The sequence below is a fragment of the Anas platyrhynchos genome, chromosome 1 (genome assembly GCF_047663525.1).
Source record: "Anas platyrhynchos isolate ZD024472 breed Pekin duck chromosome 1, IASCAAS_PekinDuck_T2T, whole genome shotgun sequence".
Lineage (NCBI taxonomy): Eukaryota > Metazoa > Chordata > Aves > Anseriformes > Anatidae > Anas > Anas platyrhynchos.
Window position 1 is genome coordinate 178,089,388 of NC_092587.1, and position 13,240 is coordinate 178,102,627.

At 42.4% G+C, this 13,240-nt stretch overlaps 1 long non-coding RNA gene across 2 annotated transcripts; it reads right to left on the reverse strand.

The window, feature by feature from the left end:
• Window positions 1–4,898: 4,898 nt before the first annotated feature.
• LOC101793113 (uncharacterized) lies at window positions 4,899–13,096 on the reverse strand. Of its 2 annotated transcripts, XR_011806430.1 has the most exons (4): window positions 12,964–13,096; window positions 10,197–10,359; window positions 8,099–8,242; window positions 4,899–7,614 (listed from the first exon to the last, which is right to left on the reverse strand). It is a non-coding gene; the product is annotated as an uncharacterized lncRNA (long non-coding RNA). The 2 variants fall into 2 exon arrangements; XR_011806429.1 differs by having other exon boundaries at window positions 10,197–13,096.
• Window positions 13,097–13,240: the final 144 nt, after the last annotated feature.

Sequence of the window (13,240 nt, forward strand, 5' to 3'; positions counted from 1 at the left end):
TGAGAAACTTATCATTTGAATTTGAACAGGGAACATTTTATGTCCCATAGTCTTCTATGTCTTTTACTTAACCACACATTGGTTAGGTGTTAGCAGGTATGTGATGGATGGACTGTATATCTATCACTAAAATGATAAAAGATACTATTCCACTGGGTGAATTAAAAGGCTTTATTGGAGAAAAACAGTAAAACTGTGCTAGTTTTGAACTTTGGGTGGTCTTCTAGCTACTTGCAACAAAACAATCTCTTATCTTGTGGTGAGGGCCTCACCTTCCCAAAACTGAGTGTAGTACTGACTTTCTCATCAGGACAAGTGCTAACAGAAATCTAATATACATTTCAGTTGCCAGAAGAAATAAAGTACATGTTTTTATGTGCGCTGCTGGTGGCTTTTACTGTCTCTGTCTTGGCAGCAGTATGTCAATCCCTTAAGTATGCAAGCAACTCTACGCATATAAATATTCGCCAGATCTTCCCGAGTGTTCAGAGGTCTGTGGCTTCACAGAGCAAATACATATGAGAATGCAGAGACGGATGTTGTAATAATTAATCACGCTGTAGTTTTACATATATAATAGAATGTAATAGCATTGTAATTTCATTATTATGAGTTATTCTGTCGGCTTCAACGCATTTATTCATGTTAGTAGACGAATGCACCGTGCTCCCTATACTGCTGAAGTAAGCAGTGAATGTCCTTTGGAACTGGAATTTGAGCATCCAGGCTATTAAACTGGAAGAAAGATCCCTGACATGGGATCCTGCCAGAAGGATCTTGTGATGCTTGACATAGGCATGCAACCTTTTCCCATACAGTTCCTGGATGCTGTGTGGAAATCAGTCAGGGACCAATTGCAACGAGCAGTTGGGAAGCAACCACCCTGTTTTGGGAGAGAAAAGAGTGTAAGAGAATGGGTATGGGTTGTTCCAGCACAGGGGGCCTCAGTGGGATCATGAGCATATTTAATTTGCTAGTATAGGCACAGCCTTAATATCTTGCAGTTGCTAACATGGATACAGCTCGTGTGAACTTGTGAGGTTTACAGTACATAAAGAAACTCCTTTAAAGTCTGACTAATTATCTGCAATTCTTGCTTATCCGTTTTGTTCATTTAAAGACGGTTTTAGCATCAGTTCCTCCTTCGCTTTTAAGGCCCAGCTGCCAGCATCTCCCGTCCCCACAGCTCACCCATAAACCAAGGTAGCCTCCTTATGCTCCCCTAGGTAGCAATGACGTCGGCAAGTATTGCAGGAGCACTGCAGATCTGGGAAGAAAGGCCTGAACTCAGCTTCGGCAGATTTAAAAGCCTGTCATCTCAGTGCAGGAACAAGCCTGTGTAAGAGAGGATTAGCTCAGAATGCATTTTACATAAAAATTCAAACACTGTCATTTGAGAAAGATGCTTTTTTTTTTTTTTTCCATAAAGGAAAACATTCCAGTGCATATTTTAATCATTGTTTGTTCTGCTTTTAATAAAAGCCTGTGGCAGAAGAGTAAAAATAATAAAATACTGCTTAAAAAGGGCAAAACTTGAGTAATTGAGATGTGAATATATTCCTTTTCTTAGTCATAGATGTATATTAGTCAACAGTTTTAAACATGTCAAAACCTGCTGTTTAGTCCTCAATGCCTTTTCATTCCCTTTCCTTATTGCTATTTTTTATATTGTCAAAGTATCTGGAGGCCCACTCCTGACTGAGACTTTTTCTGCTCACACAAAAGCCTGTAATTTGACGGCATTATCTTTCTTTCAAATTGTTTATCAATGGTTATTACTCAAAAGATGCAATGCTATGAATATATACTTACGATTACCGTGGGCAGATGGTCTTGATTCAGCTCACCGTGTTTTGTTTTGTTATAATAAATGACATGTTTTAGGTAAAAGAAGTCTCAACCAGACATTCACCTATCAATTTCCCATAGGCTTCCTTCGCACTTTTAATTGTAACAGCAGCCATTTAACATTTAGGTGTCTGGATTATCTATATGAGCACAGCCTTTTGTTGATGATTTTGAAGCAGCTCACAAATCAAATGCTTCTGGAGAAATAATTATTCTCTCAGTGCACTCGCTTGATCACAAAAAGAGCTGATGTTGTCAGAATCCCCTGCTTTGCTGCAAAGTAGTATTCCTGTTTTACAGAGGAGGGCAGCAAGAAACACAGTTTAATCCCTAATTATCAAAAGCTGTTATCAGCTGTACCCTCTGGGTGCTTCCAATACTGGGGGACAGGGGAGTTTTGAGTTCCCAAAATGCACATTGTGGCTTACTGGGTTCCAGTGTGCCATATTTCTCCTTCCAGCATCCTAGTTTCCTCTGCAAGGAAATGCAGGTGTATGGGGAAAGAAGGACCTGCACCGTGCACCAGCAGGTCTCCATCTGGACAGGCAAAGGACCACAGTGGTGGGAAGGATGGAAAAGGGGAAGAACAGGGGAGGAACACACCGTGAAACCCATAGTGATGCACATATTGCCTGTTACTAAAGATAATGGATATGTAGGGCAAGAAAGATCCCATAGCTTTAGGGTCTAGCTAATGGGACTTTCTGACAAACATGTTGAGGGTACTTTTTTATGATTCACGTTTATTTTTCTTACCCCAGGGTCATTTTTTCCCTCATTTCTGTCTGTTTCCTACTACAGAACCATTCTGGATACTATGATATTACATATTCACATTGCAATTGTAAAATAACACTCCAAGCAGTTTAAACTCTGCTTTTTATAAACCCACTTGCACTACTGAAAAAAAAAGAGACCAACAAATTTCCTTCCTACAGACAGTTCATTTATAACCCCTTTCAATAACCGCATCTTTCCTGTCCCTAATATTCACCTACAGGTCAGTTCCTTTCAGTTTTATTTTCAATAACTGCTCTTCATCTCTGCTATGTATTTCAGTTTCCCCGCAGCAGGCTGCTGTTTTTTGCAGGATATTTCAAGGGAAGCTAATTTACATGAGGAAATTGCTTCAAGGTGATCCATCGGGGACAGTCAAAAAGTTTGTGCACTCTGTATGTGCCATGTGGACTTTTATCATTTCTTTTGCACTTAACACATCGCCTTTGGTTCGTGAGCATGGCCACGACAACTAGTTTTTGCCTTTATTCTCACTAAATGGGCAATAAACTTGTGATTGCCAGAGTGGCATTCCAAGGAAACTGAGAGGGAAGAGGCCAGCCAGATTTAATAGTTAGGGGCTAAAAGAGGTTCCCATGGGTCAAGGCTGGCTTCCAGCTCTCAGGGGAGAAATGCGAAGGGACAAAAATGGGTGGAGCTCTCTGCCCGAAGACATTGTGAAAGGATTGCTCAGAATGTCCTTCCTTCCTTTGCAAGGTTAATGTTTTTCTGAGTAGAAAACCTGTGTATTTTCTGCCACGTCCCAAGTTGGAAATGCAAAATGCTTCATTTACCGCAGAGCCACGCAGCATCGAGCTAATGGGTACCGAGCAGGAATTTGGATAGGAAAGGATACAATAAAAGCAGTTGGAGGGAATTCACTGACACATCCTGCTTTGTGGACTGAGGCTGCACAGGCTCAGAGCTGTGTGCACGCCTCGTCACAAGACAGGCAAAACACTGCACTTCTGTAAAGGTCCATTTCCCTCGCCCGATCCAGCTTTGATCTCAGCCAGAAAGGGAAAAAAAATGGGGTTGTTTCAGAGCGTGCGTTCCCAAAGTGACACATCCCTCCCCGCAGGAAATGGGCAGCCAGGAGGCAAATTCGTGTTTGTGGTGGCTGTGGAAGTGGTTAGGGTTAACCATGGTCCACAAGGGTCTGCCTGAAAGCTGTTCCTACACGGAGACTGAAGAGCCCTTTGATTACCACAGAGGGCTCTAGCGGTCCCTCGTCACCTGGAGGCAGTGGGGCAGAATTGATGACAAAGCAAAGGGATCTCAGAGGAGCTGCTTCCTGCAAATACCCAGCTTAACTTAGAGCCCTTTTTGTCTTCAACTTCACCCTACCAATCTGTAGGATTTGTTATTTTTAAAGCCATCTTTCATATTGCACGCAAAAAAAACCTTTAAATGTGACAGCTTCCATTTCAGTTTCAGGGTTCCCCATATCCCTCAGCCCCATCTTTCAAACTTCAGACATTACAGTCATTATTTTACGACCTTCCTGGTAGCTCAGCATCCTCTTCACCTGCTCCTTGTTTTAAGCAGGCACCATGACTCTCCACCTCCCATCATCCACAGACGCACACACACCAGCGTACCCCAATTTTTCTGCTAGGATCTTAATTCTTTTCTCATGCCAAAAGCTCTCTGTACAAACCATTCTCCCTTGCCATTACCCTTCCACCTCCTGCAAGGAATTTGTCTTCCTCTCATTTTTCTGCTTCGTGGCTCAGTTTACCCTACTTGCCCTATGCTGAGGACTTCATTCTGTGCTAAGGATTTTGTGCTTTGTTTCTCTTTCTGGTTCAGGCTCCCCCCATCTCCTTCCCTCCTTACCTCAGGGCTGAGTTCGCAGCCATTCCCCCACCACTGTTATGTTTTCTTTCTGTCTAGGAGAGGAATTATGCAGCGTGGATGTGTTCAGCTCTATTGAAAGGACTGGGGGAGAGGATGAATGAGCACTGTTATCTTGGAAGGTGTTAATACGTATCCTTAATGGATTTTTGATTCAGTATACAGTTACAAAAGTACCTCAGACTGCAGCTCTGATAAACAAATGGAAAAGGCTCTGCACCCTTTTCTACATCCTTCTGCATTATTAAATGTTTACCCAAATCAACAAAGTTCTGCCCACTCACACCACGAACATTCCCTGCAACTCCAGAAACTGTGTTCAGAAGTTACTGCTTCAGAGAAGCCAGAGGCATCATGAGGCTGCGTGCAGGGCTCACAAACTCAGCTCGTAACACAAAACAGAGGAGAAAACACAGTTTAGCAAAAATTATAATGTGATTTATTCCAAGATGTTTTCACACTTAAGGGCATCTCTTTAGGCCTTCTAAAACAAAACAAAACAAGGTGATAGCCCTCATGTGTACTGAGGAAAGCATGCTGTGCCAAAACATGTCTACCCATATTTTTTTTTATATAAGAGTTGTTGCTTTCTTTATAATTTGGCTTTAAAACAAGCATGAAAATTGACTTAATCTCCACACTCCCGGTCTCGTTAAACCGCCTATTTCTCTTGCTCTTTTTCCTCCGGTTTATTTATTTTTGGCTCCTTCTCCTTCATTCCTGGTTCCTATTTACTTGTGTTTGTTCTCGCTTCTCAAATACAGGACCTGCTTCTATTGTCTTCACTCAGACAATCTTTTATTGAAAGCAAATGGCAGTCTTACTCGAGAAAAGGCAACGGAAATGATCCACTATTTTCATATTAGGATCTTGCTTCTGTGACAAGCTGCATGCCGGTACAGACATTCACCAATATACAAGAGGCCTCAGCTTTACCAGTTAAATATTATGTTTCCATGTAAAATCCATACCTAGAAATCCATTGTTCATAAAGTTTAACGTTTTAACCTATTTTTTAAATTGTTTCCATTTAGAAGGGGCAGTATTATTTAGGAATCTAATTTATTTTGTGCTATGAATTATTAAGACCGAAGGAAAACTAGCTGCTGGCGAGGTACATATGTAAAATCATTGACCCGTGCCTTTGACTGATGATGGCTTCTTGTCAAATCATTTGCGTGATACATTTTGTCCAAAACCTTTGTAGTCTTCCCTGGTGCTTCCGGAAAAAAGGCCAGGTATTTCTTGGTATATAAATGTTAATAATCTTGAAAGGGGATTGTAAATTCCTATTCTAGCAGAGTGAAGATTGATGATTTATCTCGAAGGCAGTCAAGACACATAATTGCACAGCTTCAGTCAATGGGAATATTGCTTTTTACTTCAGTAACTGGAGAATGAAGTCACAGGCAGGAAGACAGATTATTATTATTTTTTTGTCTAAACTTTCCCAGAGGAAAGAGCTGAGGATCTTTCCTACACTGAGACTACTGTTTTCTCTCTAAATCTTGGCATTTCCTTCAAAATTACCGTTACGTTTACTTTTTCTTGTATAATTTATTTCCCCGTTGCAGTGTCTGCACCATCCTGAACAAATAGCAAGGAGGTAGTCACCACGCCACAGGTTGTTTTACCCCGTGCTGGTCCAGCCAATGCTGCATTATGCTGGATGCAGAGAATTTCGTAACAACCAACCACAGGGATTTCCTGAGAAACTAGGAAATATTTCTAAAGTTACTTTCGGCTTCTTCAGGGTTTCATCCTCATAATCATAGCACTACCCCACTAACCAACCTCAGAAATATAAAGGAAACTGTTTGTTAGCTCTATAGCTTTAAATAATCCTGAAGAGAAAAACCTTGTTGTGAGACTGCATGTTATTGATTTTTGTCTATAATAAGCCAAGAAATGAGGCTTTCTGGGGAGTAAACATTTTTCCACAAATCCATTTAGGATTTGAGAAGGCAGTCATTTAGTAAATTGTCTTGAAGGAAGTTTTAAAACAGGTATAAATTATTGCCAGATACCTAACCCGCTTTGGCCCAGGGACAACAGCATTTAACAAGCAGTATGCTGCAGCCAACTCCAAATTTTGCTGCCATTACAACCCATGGCTTCAACTTCTCTTTTTTTCTTTTGTCTTCTTTTTTTTTTTTTTTTTCCTGAGATTGTAAGCAATACCAGAAAATTTGTGCTATATGATGCCAAGAAGTCAGAGGCAAGGACCCCTCACCTACTGCTCTGCTTTCCTAGAATTACCATATCACAAAAGAAACCTCCCTCATGACGCAGCATTCCTGGGAAAATCTTTCCTTGTTTTTATTAAGCCAGGTGATCTTATCGAATTTATGGATGTTTTAAAGAAAACAAAAGACAGAGTGAGCTATCCTGTGAGTCTGTAAATTGAGTGGAAATGTCATTAAATGTCCAAGCATCTTAACAATGTATTTTATCTTAAATGCACAAGTAGGGATACCTCTGGATCCTGCTATGGTACAAGTGATGGATCCCACCCTCTGTTACCAATTTTGTTTCTCAGCCCCTCTAAGTTTATGTTGCTGCTCCTTCTGTCTTTCCAGGATGCCTTGTGTGTTAGGAAAATAAAGGAGAAAAAGAACTGATGAACACAAATCTCAGCATTTGGGCCATTTTAACACCCCCCACCCCCTCCCAGCCATCTTCATTACCCCGGCTGACAATGTCCGTGGCTGTGACATTGAGAGTGAGGTTTCGTGTTACATCTGAAGCAAAGTGGCTGTGGGCTGCTGCCTACAAGGAGCCCTTTCACTGCTCCTTCCCCTTCCTCCCCCACCAGCCAGCTCTGGCTGCTTCCCTGGAGGCAAATCTAGGGAATCGTGTGGCTGAACAGCTCAGAGCTGATCCAGTGCAAGCTCCTCCATTAAGCAAGGGCAGTAATGAAGAAAATAAATAAATAAAAATTAAAAATACAGCATTTTTCTCTTGGATCCAGTTTACTTATGACCACACAATGACTGACTCACCGTAAGCAATGGGGGTGCTGCTGTGGCAGACACATGCAGCTGTCCAAAATTCCGTGCAACCTGAAACTTCACCTGAAGGTACTGGGTGATGCTTCAAACAGGCATGTTGGGGTGCAGCCTCTGACTCCTGCTGTTTAGGAAGAAAGTTTGCCTTAGGTGTGGCAGAACGGCTAGCAGGGACATTAACCCTACAGTACAAGATGCAAAACTTGCTGTTGGGTGAGCAGGGTTGCATGCCAACCCCATTGAAACCTGTTTAAACAGGATAGAGCATTTCACGCTTTCTATTGTGTAACTCACGCAGCTTTGCAGAAGTTTATCCTAAAAACCAACAGTTGCTGGGTAGAATTAATCTTACAGCATCAGGCTGGAAAGGTCAGTTCCTTACCTTTTTGCCAAATGCTGGTAAGCTTCAAAAAACTCTGAAAATCGACAGAAGCAACAAAAGCTTCAGAGAAAAAAAAAAAGAGAGAGAGAGAGAGAGAGAGAGAGAGACCTTGGCTAGTGGAAAAGTTGGAAAAGTTGACAAATTTAGTATATGAGAATTGGACTAGTGAGATGAGAGAGCTATCATTTCACATCAGCAGATCTCTCAGCTTAGTTGCTTAGTTTACCTGCATGTCAGTGTGTGGGAGGCTGTATTCTGAGCCACAAGACTGAAGAGAACCAGTAACAGTGGGGTGTCACAGCGTGGGTCCATCCAGTAGGTGCAGTGCTTCTGGCTTGGCTTTGTCTTCTCTGTGCAGACACTATTCACTCTGAGGAAGAGAGAAGGTAGAGAATTAAGTGCAAACGTTCAAGATCCTGGCGATCAGGCTGGAAAGCATGAGATAAAGGAAACTTTACAACTCTGTGGAGATCCACCTGCCCCAGATGTGATTCCTGGTTGGGCTGTGGACATGTGTATTCAGCAACATCTCAGCTTCTGATGGACAGGACAGCTCCGTCCATGACACAGGACCAAACAAAGTTTGCACCAGCAATAGTCTGTAGGACTGGCCACGAGATCTAACAACTAATACGGACAGGGCCAGGCACCAGCCTGGAAGGCCAAGTGAGGAAGCTTGTGCTTGATGCAGCAGAAAGGGAGACAAACGACAGGTACAAAAAAGTCCTGAGGCCCAAACAGAAATTGGAGACTATGACACTTTATGTTAGGATATCTTGTAATGGAGCAAGCTGAATTCATCTTTAATCTCCCTATGCAGGTGTCCTGTGGTAAATTAAATATCTGCACCTGACCGTTTAGGCAGTCTTAGGTGCTAATGGACAAAGCAAAAAGGAGGGATGATAGCAACTCAATAAATCCTAAAAATCAAAATATATTTGCAGCATATGTTTAATGTACAAAATGGTATTTGTGGGGATGGGAAGGAGGGGATAGCAGCTACCAGGATACTAGAGGACAAGGGCTTGCACCCAAGTTTTATCTCTGTGAAGAGAAATGAGAGAAAAAGAAGAGTTTAAGGGAAAAGAGAGAGAAACTTCAAGTTATTCTGTGTCCTTAGCTTCCTTTTTTTTTTCTTTACCTGATTTAGATTATAAAATCCCTGGGGCAGCAATAGTCTTTAATTTGAGTCTTCTGTAATACTGGCCAAATCATCGACGCTTAATGAGCAAATAAAATGTAGATAAATTAATATAAAGGTTGCCTTTGTGCAGTCTAGCACTTAACAGACGACACCCAGATAGGACTGAAGTCAGAGCATTTGTATTGAACCTGAGGACGGGACCAGCTTTCAAAGAAAAGCATAAGTCCTTCCACTGACTTCAAGTGAGGGAGGATCTGTCTTGTGTTGCAAATGATTCTTTGAAATTAAGAGTACTGTACATGCAGGTAAGTTGCTGCATGTTGCATATGGAGATTTTCCTCCAGACAAACTATAGACCCAGCCAGGCGAGCCGCTGGGTCTCGGTGGGCCCTGGGGTTCCACGTGGGTGCAGAAGCTGGCCATGCAAAGCAGCTTGCTGGATTAGGGCATAATTCAGTGCTGCGCTGCCACTTACGCACTCTAATTGGCTTTATTCACAGCAGGGATGACTGAGGTGCCGGAAGGCACAAGACGAGTTGCAATAGATTTGTCAAGCTTATTTCATGCGTCGTAGTTGCGGCTGCATTTTAGACAGATTGTGAAAATCGTGTTATTTTTAAGATGTAGATTACAATCCTGCCTGGAGGCTAAGAAAACCCGGGGAGTCTGCTGTAGAGGTTGGGCTCCCAAAATATTTGAGAACACCAACACTTTCCATTCCCAACTATCTGCGATCTAAAGAATGGCAAAGATTTATATGCCATTTGGTTTGCTGATGTCAGTGGGCACTGGTATATTAAAAAAAAAAAAAAAAAAGAATATAAGGGTTGACAAACAGGCTTATATTCATCTGGATATGTTTTCTTTCCTATCTTATCCTATATATAAAAACAATACCACATTTTCCCTTCTGCTTTAGCCATCAGGCATTTACACTGGTTTTATGTTATCCTTTTGTTATAGGAAAGGTAGATTTGCAGATGGTAGCAGATTTAATGAAGGACAAAGCTAAAAAAAATGCTGCCGTGGCTATATGCTCCCATCTAGCCAAAACAAAGAACTTGGAAAAAAATTGGCCAGATCAATGCATAAAATAACAGCAAAATACACATATATATTTTGCTGATAAAAGTGGCTTTTTCAGTAGAGGGTTTTGTCAGTGAAATATGCAAGTTCTTACCTGTGTAGTAGACTTGTGTATCTAAGCTAAAGTCTATTCCTAGGACAAGTCCTTGTTGAATGAATTCAGGGCTCTTGCAAAAGGGATGGAGTCACAGAAAGGTTTTGAGGGGGCATTTGGGTACGAAGCTGGCAGATGAGACTCTCAGGTGGAGCTGAGGGGGCTGTGAAAAGAATGGGAGGTGGAAGAAAGGATGGGTCAGACAGCAAAAAAGCCTCGAAAAAGTGTAGATGGATTTCAACTCCTGACTAAGAAAGCAAGCTGAAGACATGTCTGTCATAGAAACAACTTTTGGTTGTCTGCCTTTCCCCCACCCTCCCAAAATAAGAATTATATATATATAGTTAGACAGAGGTAGATAGACAGAGAGAGACATAAAACTGGGAAGAGCAGTTGAGGGAAAAGAGAAATAAGACATAACCGTATCAAAATGTCATGCAGATATTGAGAAACAAGGAGTGGAGGAAACAAAAAATACCATGACGCCATATGGAACCTTCCACGTTGTTACATCCGGAATATTTTTAAAAGAAACCTTAGAAACAACTAAATTTTCCTCATCTCAAAACAGTGTCCTTTGTTGGAATATAGTTATTCAAAAGGCCCACAGTTTTACGTGGTTTGATCCACCGACTGTCTAATACAGGCATTAGAAACTTAGGATCTTAGTATGAGAGATGGCACGTAGGCTGCTTTTGAATTGTAGATGGGCAAGCAGAAGTAAGGCTTGAAGCATCATGGCTTTTTAAGAGAGGTATCTGAAAGAGAAAGCAAGTCCCAGTCCTGATGGAGGTAATAGCCACTTTCCACTGGGGGTAAACAGGGGATCAATCAAATGCCCTCTTTGTAGTGACAGCTGAAACAATGGAAAACCTCTGCCCAAGGACACACGCACACAGATCTAAACAGTGTAGGTCATCTGCCCCACAGGGGGTTCCTGAGATCTGATAAATGATGGGGCAGGGGACTGAAGAACTAAAGCCTTGTCCCTGAGAGAGAAGAGGCAGCAATGTGAGGGAGAAGGAGAAAGTCGTCTGCATATAAATTGAGATGCACATACTTGCCTGAGAAAAAAACAAGGCTGTGGTTTTGAGAGACTCAATAGGCTGACATAACACTTTTATCTCAGATAAAAGCTCTAATTTCTCATACTTCTGTCACGAATACTTTTACCTCTGCAAAAGTGCCGAGGCGTCCATCCCCAAATCCCTCTCCCTTGCTGTTCTTGGCCTCACAGTCCCAGTGTTTACTCTGCTGCTGGTCCACATATCTCTCTGAACTGACATAACTCACCAACTCAGCAGAAAAATAACCCAGAGAAACTCAGATAGTTTTCTGCTGGATTGGAGAGTCGAATTGGCTGGTGCATGGGTCATACATACGTGCAGCACAGGCACTGGCAGATTACTGGTGGAAGGAGGTGGGTGTAAAGGGTATTGTGTGGGGGAACATGAAGGGCAAGAGGAGGAAGATGGGGTAAGATTTCATTTCAGAGGAACGGAGCCGTCCAATCAACTCAGCTGCATGTGAAACCACAGCCTGAAAGCAAGCACGTAGGAGCACAGCATAGCCTGAAAGTAAGCAGACAGGTTTTCATGTTGCTTTATTCTTACTCTGTTCTCTAGTAGAAAGGTCCCCAAATATCCTAAATTCTTACTAATCAAAAGGTCAGGAGTGGCTACACCATAAGGGTGCTCTTATCTACCTGTGGTAAGCCACCATCTGTAAGCATGATTCAAGAAGCAGACAGAGAGTGTTTGATCCCAAAAGATAAGAGCATATGCTGCCCGGGGTATTAGATATACTTTGACAAAGGTAATAAAATGTCATGCCTTTGCCCTCAACTGTCTTTTGCATACCCATCTTCTTGTGAGGAATATCTGAAGATGTCATTAAGAACAAAGCAAAACTCAGAATGCATGCTAAATATTGTCCTGAATACACATCATGCCTGCAAGAATTCCCAATGAGATGGGACCAGTGGTGTTGCCAATGCACTTCTGAATGTGGGAGTGGGACAATAAAGTCCAATTTACCAAAAGAAAAATCATAGTAGTGACCTGGCGTAGTGTAGTTTATGATAGCCTTATTACAATATTTTATGATTTCCATGTAGAATGCTCAAATATTTTTTAGGAAAGTTACTACTAAAGCTGGGTAAATCCCCAGGATCACACCAAACATTTTTGGAAAGGGCCCAGGGAAAGCTCTGTATTCTGTCATTTTTGTGCAGCCATGACTTTTTACACTTCTGCAAAATACCTGCAAAGGATTCGGTTAATCTCTGTTGAATTTTAACATAGTTAGACTGAATTCTTGGAAAACCTGAGGCAATTTGCAGTCCCGAGTGCAAACACGTTCCTTAAATTATCCATAGAGCTTTGGGTGAAGATACTTTAGGATGATAGAATGAGCCAGGTGAAGCCAGATTTTCCATCAGCCATTTTAAGTGAAAAATTTGAAAGGAGGCAAATGACCAGGCAGACAGCATAAGGACAATTCAGTCCTGGTGCCATTTCCTGTCCTAAAAAGGCCAGATTTTGCTGAAGTCAGCGGTGAGGTGCCCGCTGTGCACAAGGGTTGCATTTCGCTTGCCAGGTACCTCCCTGAGAGTGACAGAAACATTACTCTGCCCAGGTGAGTCACTAAAATAAAATCCTCCTCGGATGATAGCAATAGTCACAACATGACTGCGTGCCTTGCACAGCTCTCCTGAACACCACCCTGCTCGGGGCTGTGTGATCTTCCCTTGACATCTTACACCCACCGCAGACGTTCACTTTTGTGTTTTTTCCCCGTGCTTTTCCAGGCAGCTCGCCGCTCCTGAGAGATGCAACAAGGCTGGTTTTCACCTTCTCTTCCCTATCGCTACCCCTTTAAAAATAAAGATGCGTTTCAAAGGATGCAATTCAAAGCAGCGGCCGGGGGCTTGGGTAGACCAGGCCGCCGCGACTCAGGGCACCGACCCTGCCCCATGCAGCGCCGGCAGCCGCCCTCTCCCCACCCTCCCTAGCAGGCTCCGGCCCCTCCTCGTCCCGCCTTCT